Source organism: Rhagoletis pomonella, unplaced genomic scaffold (genome assembly GCF_013731165.1).
Source record: "Rhagoletis pomonella isolate Grant_MI unplaced genomic scaffold, Rhpom_1.0 Rhpom_scaffold_00014, whole genome shotgun sequence".
Taxonomy (NCBI): domain Eukaryota; kingdom Metazoa; phylum Arthropoda; class Insecta; order Diptera; family Tephritidae; genus Rhagoletis; species Rhagoletis pomonella.
The window spans coordinates 15,785,184-15,804,922 of NW_023458568.1; the positions used below are offsets into that span (position 1 = coordinate 15,785,184).

The 19,739-nt window shown below is 36.4% G+C and overlaps 1 protein-coding gene across 1 annotated transcript in view; it reads left to right on the forward strand.

Moving 5' to 3' along the window:
- Positions 1-6: 6 nt before the first annotated feature.
- The window catches only part of LOC118749276 (protein furry-like), a 1,083,341-nt gene continuing 1,063,608 nt past the window's right edge, over positions 7-19,739 (forward strand). Inside the window, exon 1 of the mRNA XM_036484076.1 lies at positions 7-29. The gene's annotated coding sequence lies outside the window, so the exon portion shown is untranslated. The remainder of the gene's footprint in view (positions 30-19,739) is intronic.

A 19,739-nucleotide genomic window follows, 5' to 3' on the forward strand; every position in this document is an offset into this window, starting at 1 on the left:
TTGTGGAGATTTTAGTTCCAGTAGCAGCGGTAATTATTATGAGTATTAAAAAATCTTACCCAACAAGTTATAATTTTGCACGGTAGAAACTATTTTTTTAAAGACATTTCTTAATTTATGTCATCAAAACTTATATAAAGATGGCAATTATACCAACTAAACGACCACAGCGCTGCAATTAAGGATTTTGGGCTGGCTGCTTGGAAAAAAATATATATCTACATAAAAATACGTATGCTTGGAAAAATATATATCTACATAAAAATACGTATGCTTGGAAAAATATATATCTACGTAAAAATACGAGTTTACGAGTTTCTTCCCTAACGTGTGGTGTGGGTTTTGATGTCAACACACAAAGGCACAATAGGTCAAATTATAACCTTTTTCTGCAAAATTGATGAGGTTCGAAATTATATTCTTCAAGTCAAACTTAAACAGGCCGATTTTTTGATCTCGAAGTAAGAGCGAACTTTACCGAAGTTGTAAAAGATGGTATAAGGCCAAAATGCTTACACGATAGAAACTGGTTTTTAATTGAAGTGAAAAAATCATTTTTTAAAGAAAATATTAAAGTTCCCAGGTTATATTTTGCCAGGGCCGAAAAGTTTAAGCTTTTGCATGAAATTGCTTATTTTCCTTATTCAGGGTTTCCAAGCTTAATTTTAACGATCAGGTTTATTTTGGTTTAAGTAAATGGTCAAGAAATAAATTGCTATGCAAAATTTCGTGTGTGTGAATAGTAGTGTCCAAGGAGTTTTGACATCTGATATTCTACAGCCTGCTGTCTAAGGATGTCTTGTACTCTTCACAAACAAACTTTAGCAAACCATAGCAGAAAGCGTAGAAAATTTCTTAAGAACTTCGTACTGCTTAAGAAAATTTGGCTCAATAAATTTTTCTTGACCATTTCTTGGCCTTTTTTTTATTCGCCGAACTAAATAAATGTTTACAAATAATAACATAAAAACAGATTTAGTTTTTATTAACCTGTAACTTCAATTGCATTTCTGCTTGGATACAAACATTTAAACCCAATGGTTCGTCTCTACGGGATATTTGCAAGCATATTTACCAATGTTTTAGTGCTTATCTAAGCGCCTAAAATGGATTTTTTCGTGCTTATTTTCTTCGGCCCTGTATATTGCACACATTCCTGAAAAGTGTATTATTTCAGTAGCTGTAGTGTTTGATATGTATTATGTATGTATTATATATTGTATATACCAGAAATGTGCAAAAGCTGAATAAGTGTTTTTATTTGCCGAGCCGTGAAAAGGAAGAGTTTGTTTGTCGAGATCTAAAGCTGTTCAGAGAACTAAATTCATCCGCTAATCATGATAAAAACATTACAAGGTAAAATCATTCTCACTGTTTCACTTGTTTTTGCGATTTGATAAGTGCAGAAAACAAAGTTTATTCAATTAAAATTTCAATTTAGCTTACTCACTACTTTTTCATTTGACGTCTTTTTTTAACTCGCAAAATGTGAATTAAACATTTGCAACACTTGCTGAGATTTCATTTGCGAGAATCTGAGAGAAAAGCAATAATTTTATGTGTATTTATCTTATATGGCTAATAAAATTAGCAAATACCTATATTAGAGTGGTTCATAAAAACACTCTTTTTGGAAATTCATAAACGCTACATCAGAATATTGTTATTTGTGATAAAAAAGAGACACGTATTTTTTTATTTTGAAAAAAAAGTTTTCTTAGAGGTCGCGCTGGTCGGTTTTTTATAAAACGCTGATGTTCTCAATTTTTTAATTTTCTTGACATGTTAAAATGCAGCTAAAAATGTGGTTTTTACATATAATTACTCTGGTATTATTGGGGAACTTTCCCTTAATTACACTCCTGTCTTGGACAATTAGAATGGGTCTAGTTCCCGAAAATATGCTGTCGAAAAGACACTAGTAAAATTAAAACGTTGATACTGAACGATTTACGCATTGTCATGGGTTGGAACTTGTTACCAGGGGGTTTCTGGGGTTGCTAATTAGGAATCTCAAGTCAGTTTTTCGAAATTCAAAATGGCGGATCCAAAATGGCGGTCCATTTTTTAAAAAAATGATTGGATTTGTTCGAAACCCGGCACTCGAGAATTTTTGGGGTCGCCGATTACGAATCTGAAGTCGATTTTTTTAAATTCAAAATGGCGGACCCAGTATGGCGATCAAATTAAAAAAAAGTACTAAAATTAAAACGTTGATACTGAACGTTTTAAGCATTGTCAAGGGTTTAAACACGTTTCCAGTGGGTTTCTGGGGTTGCTGATTACGAATCTGATGTCAGATTTTCATAATTCAAAATGGTGGATTCAAAATGGGGACCAACTTTAAAAAAATGATTGGATTTGTTTGAAACTCTTAACTGCCATCTCAAAAAACTTTTCAAGAACGCCCTACTTCAGAATTTAATTGAAAAACACCCTATTTCAAAATTCGGTTCAAAGACGCCCTATCTCACTTCAAAATGTATCGAAAATATGCTGATATAAGGCGTTTTTGAATCGACAGCTGAGATAGGGCGTTTTTGAAACGAGTTCTGAAATATGCCGTTCTTGAAAAGTTTTTTGAGATAGAGCGTTTTCGAACTGGCTGCCGAGATAGGTCGATCTTCCACTCAGCCATCGATATGATCACAATGTGTTTTCAATTCGAAATCAAAGAAAGACGCCTATGAAAATTGTTGTGATTGTAGAAGTGTACGTGTATATTTGTAAATTACTACATAGAATGAAGTGCCATATCATAACAGGGGCGGTTCAGAGAATTAAACAAACAAATATAAAATTTTACGGTCTCATGTTTCCTTCAAACCGCAGTTAACTCAAACGAATTTTGTTCAAAATTAAATTTTGATGCATAAACGCTCTTAGACTGTCTTTGCACCTGTGCGGAGTTGACTTGACAACTTGAAGAACGCATGGACGGGCCATAACTCGAAATTTTTACAGCGAATATGATGTTTATTTACTGCTATCACCGCTAAAAGTGCAAATAAATTCTCGACATACACCCTAAAGTCCAAACATACGCCACAAAAGAAAATTAAATGACCAATTTCTCATTAGCGGGGCGCTTCGGAATCGAAGCATTAAACTTTGCGCCTATTTTCTTATTCTGAATCGGCATTTCGGCGAAAATTTACTTCGTTTTCTAAATATTTACTCTCTGCCAGATTTTTGTTCTTCTAGACTCTAGGTCCTAGAGTATTTCTGCTTCAAGAAGTAAGTTTTGAAAAAAAACCCTAATTTTTTCGCGGTTACGGCTCGATATGTCGACTTTTTTCGAAGCTCTTCGTTTTTTCGATATCCGAAAAATTGGAAATTGTTGCCTTCTCAGTGCCCTCTACGCACAAATACTAAGGAGATGGCATTGAAAAGGCTACAGTTTTTGTAGAAAAGAAATCGCCATAAGACAAAACTTATTTACACATGCTGCACAAGCTGTGTGGCATATGATAGTTGACCGGATCCAATAAAGCACGCTATTCGTTTCTGTTCTGGGCTTGTTGACGCCAACTGGAAATGCCAACTGATGCCAAGTCCTTTTGTAACTGGTACCTTTATCCTCTGCCACCACAGCAGCTGCAGTGTTTCTCATATATATACAAATATTGTATTTTTTGTTAATTTTTCATGTGAATTATTTTTCAATAAGAATTTGTTAAACCGCTCCTTAATTTTGAAAAGTAAAAATGTCAGTTTGAGTACATTCTCTTATCGGATCTCTCTTTCTTTTTTGAATATATCGACACTCTGATGTTGGGGAATGTACTTTGAACCCAACGGGGCCAGAAGCGCTCCATTAGTTCTATTGGAGCGCTCCATATTCAGCAGTAAGCGCTCCCTTCCTAATTTGATTCTTCATTGTATTTTAACATTGTGTGTCATTAGAAAAAAGCGCTCCCTTGCTGCTCCCAAAGAAGCCCTTGGTGAGCGCTTCAACTAAAACATTTAAAAAGCGATGCATGCAAATTTTAATTTTTATATTATATTTTGGTTTTAATAAAAGAATGGCGTTTTTGTAAACCATTTGATGGTTTTATTAAGTGTACTTATAAACATGTATTTTTTCTTTTCTATGTGGTATCCATACGAAAATACATACATACATACATGTTTGCACATAAATTAACTTTTTTTCTAAAGAAAATATTTTATGTTACTACTCAAAATGATATTTATTTCTGAGCAATGTTAGAAATTTAAAAATTTATTTTTTACTTTGCTTTTGTACTGCTCCGTACTTGCTCCTTTGGGGAGCAGCTAACTTTCAGTCCCGTTGGGAATTTACTAGCAATATAGAAGTACTACATATATGATAACAAATAACAATAATTTGAGGTAGCGTTTATGAATTCCCATAAAAAATTTTTTTAAACCACTCTAACCTATACACATTTTCTGAAACTCTAGTGGCATTTTCCATTTTTGTGTTTCATAAAATTTTCTTGCCAGGGCACGAAGAAGAAGACATTTACGATTCAAAAGTGGAACGTATTTGCCCATTTTTCTAGCGTGAGGAACGCTTTGTGGGATATTTTGGGCACCCGCGGAATCCCGCGGGCTCGTGGGAACAACCTAAAAAATGAAAAGAAACAAGAACTTTCCACAATTGTTCTTATTGGAGATTGAAAATGAGAATGTGTGTGTGAGTTTGAGTTTTCAATTTTTAATGCTGTAAACACATAAAGGGCTTGTGGTGTGTGGTAATATTTGCAGTTGCGTTCCACAACCCTATCGTGCCCCGCTTGTAACTTTTTACTGAGAACGTCAAGGCAAGGGAAACGGTGTTGGCATACTTTGTACAATTGTATTTTTTTAATACAATTTCGTTCACAATGTACTTGACTACTACCACAGAATAAACAGTATACAGAAGACGCACCACATACAAATTAATTTTTCCTCGGCGGACGTAATATTACAACCCGGACCAGAGCAGAGAAGTTAACATCACGACCACTATGAATAACATGGCGAGCCGGAACAGAGCAGAGGAGTTGACATCACTTCCACTATGAATAACATGAAGTTAACATCTCGCCACAAACACACATCTAATCACCGTTGCCGCGAGCTTGAAAAAAATTTATCAGTTGCCAAGCAGAAAAAGTATCAAAAGCAAACAAAACTGTTGTTTGTTAAACTATTATTTAAAAAACAAATAATAAATAAAATTTTATAATTAAATCCATAGTTATAAAAAAAAAAATCATATTTCTTGCTTCTGTCTGCTTATTTGCATAACGAACAAGTAAGAAAGTCTAAGTTCGGGCGGAGCCGAACATTAAATACCCGGCGCAAGTATTAAATATATGTTTTCCACCTTTCCGAAAGCTACCGCTACATGATAAGCCGGGGTGTATACATTTTAAGTAAATTAGCGAAATTTCGAAATATTGAAATTTCAAGCATATCTGAAATTTACCGTTATATGAAAAGCGGCCTCAATTTTAGTCCGATTTCAACAATTTTCAACGGTTTGCTTTTATGTGGCAAGCACAATAACCATACCAAGCTTGGTACAAATTGATAGATACATATATGTGATTACAAGTGGGCGGTGCTACGCCCATTTTCCAAAATTTTGTCATAAACGTATTTCTTGGTAAAGAATTGTTGCAATCATCAATTTTGGATAAATTAGCTTCAATATTTACTGATTTATCGAAGATTTTGTATTTCTCGAAATTACCGTTATATGGGATGTGGGCGTGGTTATTGTCCGATTTTAGAAATTTTCGGCCAATTGGTATGCTGTACCAGGACCAACAACTGTGCCCAGTTTGGAAGAAATTGGTGTAGCGGTTACCAAGATATACACATGTAACCATAAGTGGGCGTGGCTACGCCCATTTGCCAAAATTTTGTAATATTCTTATTTTTCGTCTAAAACTCATTGCAAATATCAATTTTGAGTAAATTATCTTCAGTAGTTACTAAAATATTGCAGTTTTCGTTTTTCTGAAAATTACCGTTATATGGGAGGTAGGCGTGGTTATTGTCCGATTTTTAAAATTTTCAGCCCTTTTAGTATGCTGTACTAAGGCCAACAACTGTGCCAAGTTTGGAAGAAATTGGTGCAGCGGTTACCAAGATATACACATGTAACCATAAGTGGGCGTGGCTACGCCCATTTTCCAAAAATTTATAATATTCATGTTTTCCGTCTGAAACTCATTCTAAGTATCAATTTTGAGTGAATTATCTTCAGTAGTTACTAAAATATCGCAGTTTTCGTATTTCTTAAAATTACCGTTATATGGGAGGTAGGCGTGGTTATTATCCGATTTCGCCCATTTTCAATACCATCCGTCCCACGCCCAAAAGAAGTTCACGTACCAAGTTTCGTTAAGATATCTCAATTTTTACTCGAGTTATCGTGTGCACAGACGGACAGACGGACGGACGGACGGACGGACGGACGGACGGACGGACGGACGGACGGACGGACGGACAGACAGTCACCGCTTAATCGATTTCTCTTTTCATTCTGATCATTTATGTATACATTTGTCTATATCTATCTCGATTCGTTTTGCCTGTTACAAACAACCGTTATGTGAACAAAGTTATAATACCCTTGTGCACAAGTGCGCTCGGGTATAAAAATAAACTTATAGGGCCACTAAACCACACAAAATCCTTGCGCAACCCGAGATTTGTACAAGTCAATATTGTGGAATTTTCTACAGCATAAAATTGCGCAAACCTTATTTTGAAGAAACGTTGCTCAAGTAAATATGTGCAAGAAATATGAATGCGCGTTGTATATTTTGATAGCTGCAGCTTCAACCTTATTTCAGCGCAAACCTTATTTTGAAGAAACGTTGCTCAAGTAAATATGTGCAAGAAATATGAATGCGCGTTGTATATTTTGATAGCTTCAGCTTTAAAACGTAAAAAAATCTAAATAAAAAAAGAAATATTTTCTTTTCTACGCTTTTACCCATATTTTACAGCACGATCTGGACACCAAAATCAAAACTAGACTAAAAATGTTGCAGTGGTCGCCATATGCAGCACAAATTATTGTACAATAATACAAGCATTAGCAAAATAACAAAATTGTTTTTATTTTAGCGCAATAACTGCAATATAGGACAAACGACCCCATACACCATACAAACGCTCGTCGCAAGCCCGAAATTGCGTAATGTTTTTGTGTGGTTTAGGGGTCCTATAACAGTAGCGTATGCAAAGAAATTCCGGGTTGTGTTTCCCATATAAGAGTTACCAAATCAACTTATAAATATCTATATATAAATTGTGAGACTCCAAATAACAAGAAAAAAATATTTGCCTTTAGACTAGTAATACCATTCATAGTTTTCAAAAATTCATTTCTGCCAGCCGAAAATATCAAAATACGGCATTTGGGAACAAAAAAGTATCAGATATTACAATTTAGAAAAACAGAATTAAAAAATATACAATTGCATCAAAACGGCAACGCTGGTCGTGATGGAAAACGAAGTTGGTTAACATCTTGTTGTCATATACTAAGTTTATGCGTAGGCTAATTCACGAATTCATTTCATGAATTTGGGTTAAAATTGGCTGTTTAAACACCATTTCATGAATTCAGTTATACACCAGAGTTTACCATGAATTCGGCATCATTTCATGAAATCGTGAAGTGCAAGTCCGGCAACGCCACGTTACGATGTTTTTAGATTAAAAATCTTGAGTGGCATAACCAGGATTTGAAACACTGGAAAAGTTATGTGAAATCGTTGAAATATAGAATAAATTCAAATAGAATAAACTGAAAATATATTATAACAATTTAAATATAATATGGTTCATTGCCTGGTACCAACGACTTTTGCAAATTCAAAAGGAGGCCAAAAAAGTCACAACCCTACTGTTTAGTTTCTCGCCAGTGCGTTGCCACTTTTTCATGGCACTTTATTTCATGAATTCGCGAACTATGCATAAACGGGACCATTTTTGAATTCATGAAATGAAGAATTCATGAATTCTGTCGCATAAACGTAGTAATAGCGACGATGGAATTAACAGCGTCAGCCGAGTGAAAATACTGCTAAAGTAACAGAGGCAGCGCCGCTTGTGATACCTTTGCTTGCCTCACCGCTCGTGCCATACATTCAAATTGGTTGGATAGTCGACATGCGTCTTCTGTATACTGTTTATTCTGTGGTATTTCACAGCATACTACATTATCAATATCTTCAATTGAAACAATTTTATCATCCTCTGACAAAGTTATTAAAATATGAGCATGTGGTAAGCCGCGCTTTTGAAATTCTATGGTGTAAACGCACGCAACAACGTTACCAAAAATTCTATTAACCATGATGCATTTTAATAATTCTTTTAATTTGAGTTTAAACACTCTCACAACAACATATGGTCTAAAATTTGAAGCATAGTGTTTTTCAATGTTATCTACTATTTCAGGCCAATTAGGGTTACATGTCATTGTGATGAATAAACTTGGTTTTCCAAAATTCTGAACTATGAACATAGCGTCCATGTAGTTTTGGTACATATTACGTGGTGAACCGATGAATGAAGAGGGCAGCACAATGCGCCGCCCAATATTTCACACATCATTATTCGCGTTTGTGTTTAAATAATCCGTGAGATTATTATATAAGTCACTTCTTAAATTAGCTTGATTTTGTCTGACGAAATGCAACCGTGAACCTTCAATACGTACATAAATATCAACAATCCCTTGCAGAAATAAATTTGGCTATGGTGTAAAAAGCTTAATTCATCTCTAACAGCAAGCCGATAAGCAGCGTATTGCAGCATTCATTCTAAAAAATCTGTTTAAAAATGCGACTATAAATCGAGTATATTTTTGTTTATTTTTTAAATTTTTTGGTAAATTTACACGATGAATATGTATTTTTCTCATTTACACATTTTCGTGTGTAAAAATCCTTTTTGTTAGCGGCTTTACACAATTCTAAAAGTGAAATCAAACAGCAGATGTGTATTTTGTAACTTGTACACACTTTCATAGTAAATTTACGCACACCACAGCAGCTATATTACACTCTAAAAAGTCCGAAATTTAAACAAACTATTCGTTGAATAATCGAGTATGTAATTTCGCGAATAATAAGGTAGGAAATCAGTAACCTTCCTTTTAGCTAGGAAATCTACACAATTTTTTTTTAGAGTGTGTGACTCGATTTCTAGGAACAGCAGCATTAGAATTCCTTGCAATTACTACAGCATAAAATTGCGCAAACCTTATTTTGAAGAAACGTTGCTCAAGTAAATATGTGCAAGAAATATGAATGCGCGTTGTATATTTTGATAGCTTCAGCTTCAACCTTATTTCAGCGCAAACCTTATTTTGAAGAAACGTTGCTCAAGTAAATATGTGCAACACTCTAAAAAAAAATTGTGTAGATCGTCGAAATCAGCTTCAATAGAAGCAATATCTTCGATAACTCTGGATCACAGTTATTTTTTGTTCACCTGATGCCATTATCCAACTCCTACATATGCAGAATTTCTCAGTGATAACGAAAATCAAGATAATTTTTTTCTCTATGGATAACTTTCTGCGATATTTGCAATTTACCGTTATTCAGCTTAAAAAGGAGTGGTTCCACTAAATCACGTATATCTTTCGAACCAATTGAACAATCGTAATACGAAGCCGTATATACACCACTCTTCGACAGGCCAGATAGTTTCTGAGAAATTAATTGATAATTCCAGATTTTTTGTTTTTTTGATGAAAAACTGAAAGTAATTAAAACTTTAACAGGAGAATAATAAAAAAATAAGAATTTTTCTCTAAATTTTTTATTTTGTATGAAAGCCTGTTCCTTTACAAAAAAATGAAGCTACCAATGAAGAAAATCGATGCATAAATAAGAAAGGAATGAGTGGTGAAATGAAAATGCGCAAGGAGCTTTTGTATGAAATATGAGTAGAAAAGAATGTTACTCAGGTGTACATGGCGTATGAGTAGCATTCTTTCCTGCTCATTTTTCATGCAAAAGATCTTTTATTAATTTCTCAGAAACTTTGAAGCCTATACAATGGGCTTCAAAACTCAATCTCAAAATATTACAAAAAGATTTAAATAAAAAGCTGGAAAGTTTTACGAAAATTTGTTGTGTTTTTAATGTTGAACAAAGATTGGACCTTAGATTTATACGGTTTTTGTTAAAGTATAAACTGTACTCTTATAAACAAATAATTAAAATTTAATAATATTAAGATAAATGGTCAAATATTTTCGATATGTGGGTGTCGTAAAGATTTGATAAGCACTATAGCTAGGAATATTGCCTAATATTAATATTACTAATTCCATTAATAATGGCTTGAAAATGTTTTTGGTTAATGAAGTGTACCAGGTAATGTGTGCATACATATTTATGTTAATCAATTTGTAAAAGTGTAAAATATGCAAATGTATGTACATTAACACGTAAACTTTCGCATGCCATCAACTCATTGGTCTTGAAGGGAATGTATGTGTGCATTTACTAAGAATATATATGAGCGAATTGAAGGCGCATCAATACAAGGTGGTATTGATTGATCAGCTGATTGGATATTTTTGTCTCTACACTAGTACAGGAGAATGTCATTCAAGACGAAGTGGCGCAACTTTAGGATGTCAACAAAACGAAATGACGAAAATTATCTCCCATTCCATTTCGTTTTGACATCCTCCTGTACCAAAAAGCAATAAGAAAATACACGGGACTTATATGCAGTTGCCACCACCTTGTATTGACGCGCCTTGGAGCGAATTAAAAAGTCGATACAATTTACAGTCAAAAATACAGTTTTTGTATAGATTTCGTACGGATGGAACAATTTCATTTCCCAACATTGCACATAGGGACGAATCGACAATTTAGGACAACAAAAATGTTTACTCCATATGTATTTGACAGATTTCAAAGAAATTTGCTGTTAAGGGATTCTCGTGGTTACTGATTTCGAATATTAAGTCAAATTTCCAAAATTCATAATGGCGAATCCAATATGGCGGACGATTTAAAAAAATGGATAAATTGTTATAAACCTTGGTATTTACTCCATACGTATTTGACAGATTTCAATGAAATTTGGTATTTAGGCATTTTCGTCGTCACTGATTTCGAATATTAAATCAAATTTTCAAAATTCAAAATGGCGGATCCAATATGGCGGACGATTTTTTAAAAAATGACTATATTGTTATAAAGCTTAGTGTCCCGAGATTTTCGTCGTCACTGATTTCGAAATTGATATTCAATTTTCAAAAATCAAAATGACGGATCCAATATGGCGGACGATTGTGGAATGGTTTATAAGGAGTATGAGAAAGGTATGTGTGATAAGATTTAAAGACTCCGGGTTTTCTATTTTTGTCGTCCTAAATTGTCGATTCGTCCCTATGTGCATTGTTGGGAATTAAAGCAAAAATAACACGAACTCCGTTTGGGTATTTGTTATTCTCATTTTAATATACAAATATTGCGGGTGTTAACGGGAGAGTTTATGTAGATTAGGAGGAGTTTATTATCTGCATTAAATAATATAAGTTAATAGGATACAATTTCATGTAATTCCACTTACTTATTTGCTATTTTTTTCCGTCAACCCGATTTTTCAATAGCCTTGCTCTTTATAATGAAAAATGGTTGCTAAGAAGTAGCGTTACCTTTTTTGTATCTTACAAATATGTTACATAACAAAGATTTCAAATTTCAGTCAGTTTTTAAATTAATATCGTAAATGTCAGATCACAGTCTGACATAAATAAATACAAAATTGCTGGTTGCACGTTCAACTGCTCAATAACACCTGTTAAATTAGAAAATAGAGATTGCTCGGCTGCAACTTGGCGTGCAATCATACGACAGCCTTGGTGTGTGGTGTGGATTGTGTTCAGTTATAAATAAAATTTCGAAAAATATATACCTTTTTTATTTTGAAATCAAAAAATATTTAGAGGTCAGTCAATGAATGGAAAACATTCAATCATTCAAACTCATTTCGGTTAAAGTTTTTTCTACAAACAAATTTGTTCGTATTGTAACACCATGGTATTGTAATAGATACATACATATATATGTAGGTTTGTACATATGTGCACAGAAACAATATTTTTGGATATTAATAAAAAAATTGTCATTTATTTCAATTCAATTTATTTTCACTTTGTTTGAATATTGTAATGTCGACACATACCCAGCCAGCAAAATATCCGGAAACGTATCCGAAAATGGAAACAATTTCGTATAAAAACCTGATGTTTCATCCGTTTTCCGATTCCGTTTTCGGACATTTTTCAGATCAGTTCTCCCACTAAAGTGTTCATCCGAAACGTATGTGCAGAAAACTATAGAAAATGGTTGTAAAACGGATGCGCTTTCGGCTGTTTTCCTGAAATTTGTCTGAGTAAATTTTTTGTTGAAAATGATTTCATTATGAACTTCGCAGAAACGTTTTTATAGTTACAGGAAACAAAACAAAAAAAATTTAAGATTCAGCAATTATTTCAATTTCAATAATGTGTTGCTTCTGACGGAATTCGAACGTGGGACCTCCTGGAAGCTAACGAATAGGAGCACATTTCTCTGCACACTCAGCTACTGGCGAATACGTATACATGTTTTCAAATGCTCACAGGCTAACCTAATATTCGCAGCTTGCGTTTTGGTACGCATGCCGTCGAATTTGTTTTTTTGCGTCACCCGAAATTGACTTGCATGCGTTTGCATTTGATTTCATTGAGCGAAACGTCATATCAAAATGTCACGCAGAACAAAAATTGGAAATTGAGTTAGCTTCATACGCACGCTGTTCAATTTCGGTTGATCTCATACAAGTTGCATGTGCATGAGAAATTTTTGACAATAAATTGGCGGCGTACGTGAATATTAGGTTAGCCTGTCAGGTTGAACAAATATTTTAAAATTATTGTTTTGAAATAAGATGATGACATTTTTCGGATACGAAAAATGAACAAATATGAAAATCGTTTTCTGAACGTTTCCGGATACGAAAAATGTACGAAAACTGCACTGTCGGCAAAAAGTACGTTTCTCTGCTGGCTGGGTATATCACAACAGGTATTCATTCAAACTCAAAAAAATTTTAAGCCAAAATCATTCATTCGTTTTGTATATGAATAATTCATAAGCTGTTTGGATGAATTCGTTGTCACTTGGTCCTAGTCTGTAAGGTTGCCAAATACTCCTCATTCCGTCATTGCCAAAAGATCTGGTGCATTAGCCGTAACCATTGTCAATGCTTCACTCGATTGGCGGCAATCTCCGAAACGACTAGTTCTGGGATGGCTATTATCGGAGACCCTATTAAAAAGTCTACGAGAGCTAGTGCGTACCTATCTTCAGGGTCATCGTACAATGGTACGAGTGGCCGAGACTTCAAACAAGCCTCGATGCGAGTCGCCAATGCTTGTAGCTGGGAGTACCACAAGGCTTGCGTTTTCACTACGCGAACTAAGTGCCGCTTTGCAGATTTTACAGCTGCTTCCCACAACCCCCCCTGGTCGGGAGCGCTCGGCGTGATGAAATGCCATCGGGCAATCGGGATCGTGATACAAGGCAGCCAAATCTTCCTTCAGAACGTGGTTAGCTCCTACGAACGCAGTACAGTTGTCACTGTACAAGTTCCTGCAGGGACCTCGCCGGCTAACAAACCAAGTAAACACGTCTAAAAAAGCCTGTGTAGAGAGATCATCAGCCACCTCAATGTCGACAGCTTTCATCGCCATACAAATAAAAATAGCTAAGTATGTACCGTGGTCCGCGGTCTTTTGGATCCAATACGCAAGTTGAACGGACCGCAGTAATCAACTCCGGACGCGATGAAGGGTCGAGCCGCATTGACACGATGTCGAGGTAGCGAAGCCATTTTTTGCGTTAAGACAGCACCTCGGCTGCGACGACAAACGACACATTTGAGAATCAGGCTGCGCACCGCTACTCTCCCATGTATAATCCAAAAGCGACATCGAAGAGTTTGAAGAATCAGCTGGGTTCCGCCATTAAGAGTGTCTATGTGTGCCTGTCTAGTCTCGTCGATTTCGGAAGAATGATTGGGTGCCTATGGGCCTCTATTAACGTAGATTTAGTAATGCGAGCTCCAACCCGTAATAGACCATGATCATCCGGATAAGGGTTTAACGGAACTAGACAACTCACAAGTTGCTAACGCTAACCCACCCTGTAGACACCTAATGTCTTTCAGAAAAACATTCGCTTGATCGATCCTTACAAGCCACTATAACGCCTCATCGATCTCCTGTGCATCAATTGTGGGATGCCGAAAGCCACGGCTTCTCGGAAGCCACGTAAGTATTAAAGGCATGGTATACAGAAGTTTTTTCAGCGAGTTGAATCGATCTGTAAGCGGAGTAAATTCGCCATCCAAACGTCGCGTTGTCAAAGCTGTATGAGTGGCTGTGACGGTTAAACACGGTACCCTACTTTCACTATTTATTTTAGCTTCCTCGTCATTACGTAGTTTAGGGTCACATGGGGGTCCTACCTTATCGTCGCGTAGCCAGCAGGGACCACTCCATCATAAACGGTGCTTTAAAAGTTCTGAAGCCGGTACACCACTATTGGCGCAGTCGGCTGGATTTTGCGTTGAACGTACATAATGCCATTCATCCTTCAAATTCAGCTCTTGTATCTGCCGAACTCTGTTGGATACATATGGTTTCAGCGTGCCTGGGTGCTTTCGCAGCCAACAGAGAGTGATAGTCGAGTCAGACCACAAATAGGCAACTTGGTCAACTAATCCTAATGCCTCTCTGACGTTTCGAAGACTTTCGGATAATAAGAGTGCCGCACACGGCTCCAAACGAGGTATTGTGGCTCCCTTTAAAGGTGCTACCTTAGTCCTTGCAGTTATTAAAGCCACGTGAACGTTTTCCTGGAGACCGGTCGTCTTAGCGTACATCACAGCTGCATATGCCCTTTGGCTGGCCTCACAAAAACCCATAGAGCGTGGTGGCCGACTCCTCTTTCATTCCAAGCAAACGAGGTATCCGCAACATATTGAGAGCATGGAGGTCATTGCGAAATTTAAGCTAAGTTTCCCACAATTCAGTTGTCAGGGGAGTATCCCAATCAATACCTGCGGACCAAAGAGTTTGAATGAATATCTTACAACAACCACGACCGGCGATAAGAACCCTGTTGGGTCAAACAGCTTCGCCACCTCGCTGAGCACACTGCGCTTGGTGCATATACCGCCGGGCTGCTTAAGTTCCACATTGAATAGCAAGTTGTCGTCGACCGGACTCCAGCGCAGACCCAAAACTGAGGCCAGGCTTGTATCAATAGAGCACTCTGTAGGCGATCAATCTCTCCCGATCTGAGTCAAAACAGTGGCGCTATTTGAATTCCACTTCCGCAGCTTAAAACATCCAGCTGTCAATATGTTGTCGATATTGGCTGCTAAAGTGATAACACCTTAGACGGAGCGACATACAAGAGAATCATCCAGTAGAATGACGAGAGAATGGCGTCCCGCGCTATAAAACCCATATTGCGATCATGAGTCTGATCGAAATTGACGTACGCACACTGATGCATAGCTCTTACCGCATTATGAGGACGCCATGTCATACGTGACAGTAGACAGTCGATAAGTAATTACGTCCTCTGAAGGAGATTCACGCCAAAGTATGCGCTAAAAGTCTCTATCTTGCGGTGCCACGAGTACCTGGTGAAACATTTTCTCCACATCGGCACATCGGCTGTGATAGCGATTGCATAACGTCGAAAACGGAGTATAATGTTGATTAACGAATCTTGAATGGGAGATCCAACGAGCTGTAAATCATTGAGTGAAAGCCCGTTCCAACTAGGAGCGGATGCGTTAAATACCACGCGGAATTTTCCCACCACAGCATGGTGCGGAATATAATAGCATCCTGGCTGAACAACTGGCTCAAGAACTCTCCATGTGGCCAAGGGTCTCATATTCCCTCATAGATGCTACATATTTTGCATACTGATAACTGACGCTGGGCGCTGACGTAAGAGTCGCCTAATGGTTGACAGTCTTGACGGAATGGCAACCTCACAATATAGCATCCCTATGTCGCACTGTGTTCTGTTTTGGGAAAAAATCAAATATCGATCGGGAGAAACCAGATAGAGATAAACTAAACGGCATTATAAAGCCCAAATATTGATGAATACGGGAAAATTATTCAGATTCTTCAAAAACAGTTTCTCGACCTTGAATTCCAAGGTCAAAGTTCTACAAAAAAATTAATTTATATATATAAGCAAATATCTAGCGATCGAAAATTAATAGAGACCTAAATTAAATACTATTTTAAACTCCAAATATTGCTCAAAAGAGCCAAACTGTTTCGATACGTCAAAAATAAATTCCCTATCGTGAATTCCGCGGGCAATGGTCAACTAAAAAAAAAAATTCTGATTTAAACATAGCTAAAAGTTTTTCAAAGTCGTTTTATGCGATATACATTCATATATATGCACATACATATGTGTGGTGGGTCGCATCCATATATTTTTAGGTACACAATCTCACATGCATATATGATGAAAATTGGTCCTTATATGCATAGATACCCTGCAGTACGGGGGAGTGACTACAGGACTGCTGAATCGGTAGCTACCTAATAAACACCGTCAATTACCGACCGACTACTTGCAGTGTATTTCAGCGATTACTTTTACAAGGCAATGTCCTAGGCGGTAGTCACCATCGGCTCTCTCTGCACTACCGGGGGTTACTAAAGTAGTCACTTGCGTGATTTATGGGCGCCCTCTGTCGTAGTTTTTCGCTATTCTGCTTACGACTCTGCACTACCATGTGCACTACCACGAGTTAATAGAGTAGCTACTTACCTAGGAGTCGGTGCAGTAGCGATTGACTCCAGTAGTACTGGAGGGTATGTATACGTAGATACATACATTTGTGTGTGCGTGTGTATGTTTGTGTGTATGTGTATGTGCGTAGTAACCATCCTGTGGGTAAAATCTCTAGTTCTGAACTGGTGCGAACATTTAGACCCAGTACTGGTTCGCGATAAATCTCTTTTGCATGCAAGCAACTGGCGAATTTAACATGGCGATGTCCTAGGAAGTGTCAATTGCCCCCCGCTGCATCCCTTTTTCGATAGTTCTGAACTAGTCCTAAATTCTATAGTTCCGAACCAGTTCTAAAATCGACAGACGAAAGAAAAAAGTATCATGATTTTTCAATCTTTTTGGCTCTTCCGTGTATGCGATTTTAAGTTATTTTGGAAGAAATGTGTTTTCAATTTGAAATTAAATTTGTTTCAATGATTGTAAGAAATGTACGTTTACATACCTTTAGCTGTAGCTGAGTTTGCAGAGGTGCTCGCTGTTATTTGTTAGATTCCAGACGGTCCGAAGATGTTGAAATGTTAACACAAATTTTTGTATTACCAAGCTATGAAAAAGCATCTGCGAAGCACAGAATAGAAGCGTATATGAACGAAAAAGCCACCGAACACATATCTATGTAAAGTAAACAAGCCCCCCGCTGCATCCCTTAGTCGATAGTTCCGAACTTGTTCAAAATTCGACAAATAAGATCTAGTTCGTTCTGCATCCCTTTTTCTATAGCTCCGAACCAGTTCTAAATTCGTCACTTTAGATATAGATTTCTAGTGAAAAAAACTGAAAAAAATTAGTACCACTTTTCGCCGATTTTGTACTGGTGGGGATCTAATTCCTATCGGACTAGTTCCTTTTTGACGACAAAGACCTAGTACGGAACTAGAAATTTGATTCACTAGTCCGCGGTGTCCCTGCAGGGTAAGTGACTATCTACATACATAACGTTAATATAGGGGATTATCTCAGTCAACAATATATTTCCATGCTTCCATCTTCAACACCATCAGCATCATGGTTTGTAGTAGTTCTGTAAAACATAAATCAATTCATAAACTGTAACAACATGAATTCTGTGTGAATTTCATAAGATTTCCTTGAATTTAGGCGGGAACATTTGTAGTTTCTTTACGCAATTTTAACCGATTTTTGAGGTATAATAGTGATATTTTAGGATCCGACAAGTAAATAACTCGATTAAATACATCTAAACTTCTATGCTGTCTGGTGTCCTGGCCAGCTCTCTCTTTCATGTTTCTTCTATTTAATTTGTGCCATGCCTCACTTGAATCTTCGGAGTAAAATGCTATAGGCATTGGAAATTTTCTAGAGACCTCACATCCATGTCTTAGTAATTTATGATTGTTTTCAGTTAAGTATCAGTAGTCAGTAGACAGCATAGAATTTTAGATGTATTTAATCGAGCTATTTACTTGTCGGACCCTAAAATATTACTGTTATACCTACAAAATCATGATGCTGATGGTGTTGAAAACGGAAGCATAGAAATATATTGTTGATTAAGACAGTCCTCTATAGTCACGTTATGTATGTAGATAGTCACTAAGTTCCCAGTAGAAATTATATGCATACGACATCGCTGTCCGTGGCATGAGCTTGCTGCTGTGCATACATGCCAGTAAAAATGAACCTTCATTTCCATTTAACACGTGTGGTTTCTCAGAGCGTATGCTTACTCTAACCATACACTTGTACTACTGCTGTATGCATATGGTTGTATTCATGTTTCAAACATACAAAACTGCATTAATGGAACAGCATTAAAGAATTCTTACAAGATATGTATCCTCATATGTTAATGCTACTTTCTGATACATTTTAATATATGGTACATACGGGTATATACAAAAAAGTACATATCGATGGCTGAGTGGAAGATCGACCTATCTCGGCAGCCAGTTCGAAAACGCCCTATCTCAGAAAATTTTTGAACAACGCTCTATATCAGAAAACTTTTTAAGAACGCCCTACTTCAGAATTTGATTGAAAAACGCCCTATGCCGGAATTTATTTGAAGAACGCCCTATCTCAGCTGCCGATTCAAGATCAAGAGATTTGTGGAAATTCATGACTACGCATGAATTGTTCACACTATTTCACTCATACATTATGTATATTTCATGAATGCATACAACCGATTTCTACTGGGTCACTACGCACACACACTAGGAATGATAATCCCGGGATCCCGGCCTTTTTAAGGTCCCAAAAATCCCGGGATTCTTGGCAAATAATCCCGGGATCTTCGGTATTTGTAATATTGAAGTAATAGAAACTCCTTTTCTTGACCAGTATTGGCTATATTTCTTTTTTTATTTAATAATTAACATTTTTTTATAAATGTCTAGCTCATTATACACTGAACACCGCGCGATAGTAAATTTTAAACACAAATATATATATATATTCACGAAACTATGGGCCAAATATAGTAAAATTGCGTTTTTAGTTTTTCACTCTGACGTCAGTAATTAAAAAATGATGTAAAAAATTCAGAGAAACGTGCTTAGAGAAGAAGTATGGGTATCAAACTAAAGAGGAAATCCTGTAGAATTTAAACAGATTCAAGTTTTTGGTGCAGAACGACTGGTAAGTAATTAAAAGGTCCTTTTAAAATTTTATCCTTGAAATTTCGCAATAATTGTTTTTGAAAAAATTGTATGTTAAGGACTTATATAAACACGATAAAGTCCTCGTATGTCGTCCTTCTAACTTTATCAGCTTAAAAAATTACCTATTCGTCCTTGTGAATCCAAAAAATTTTAATATTTTTAAATTCTAAAGAAATTTCCTCTTGCATTTGGTACCCATATTTTTATTCTGCAT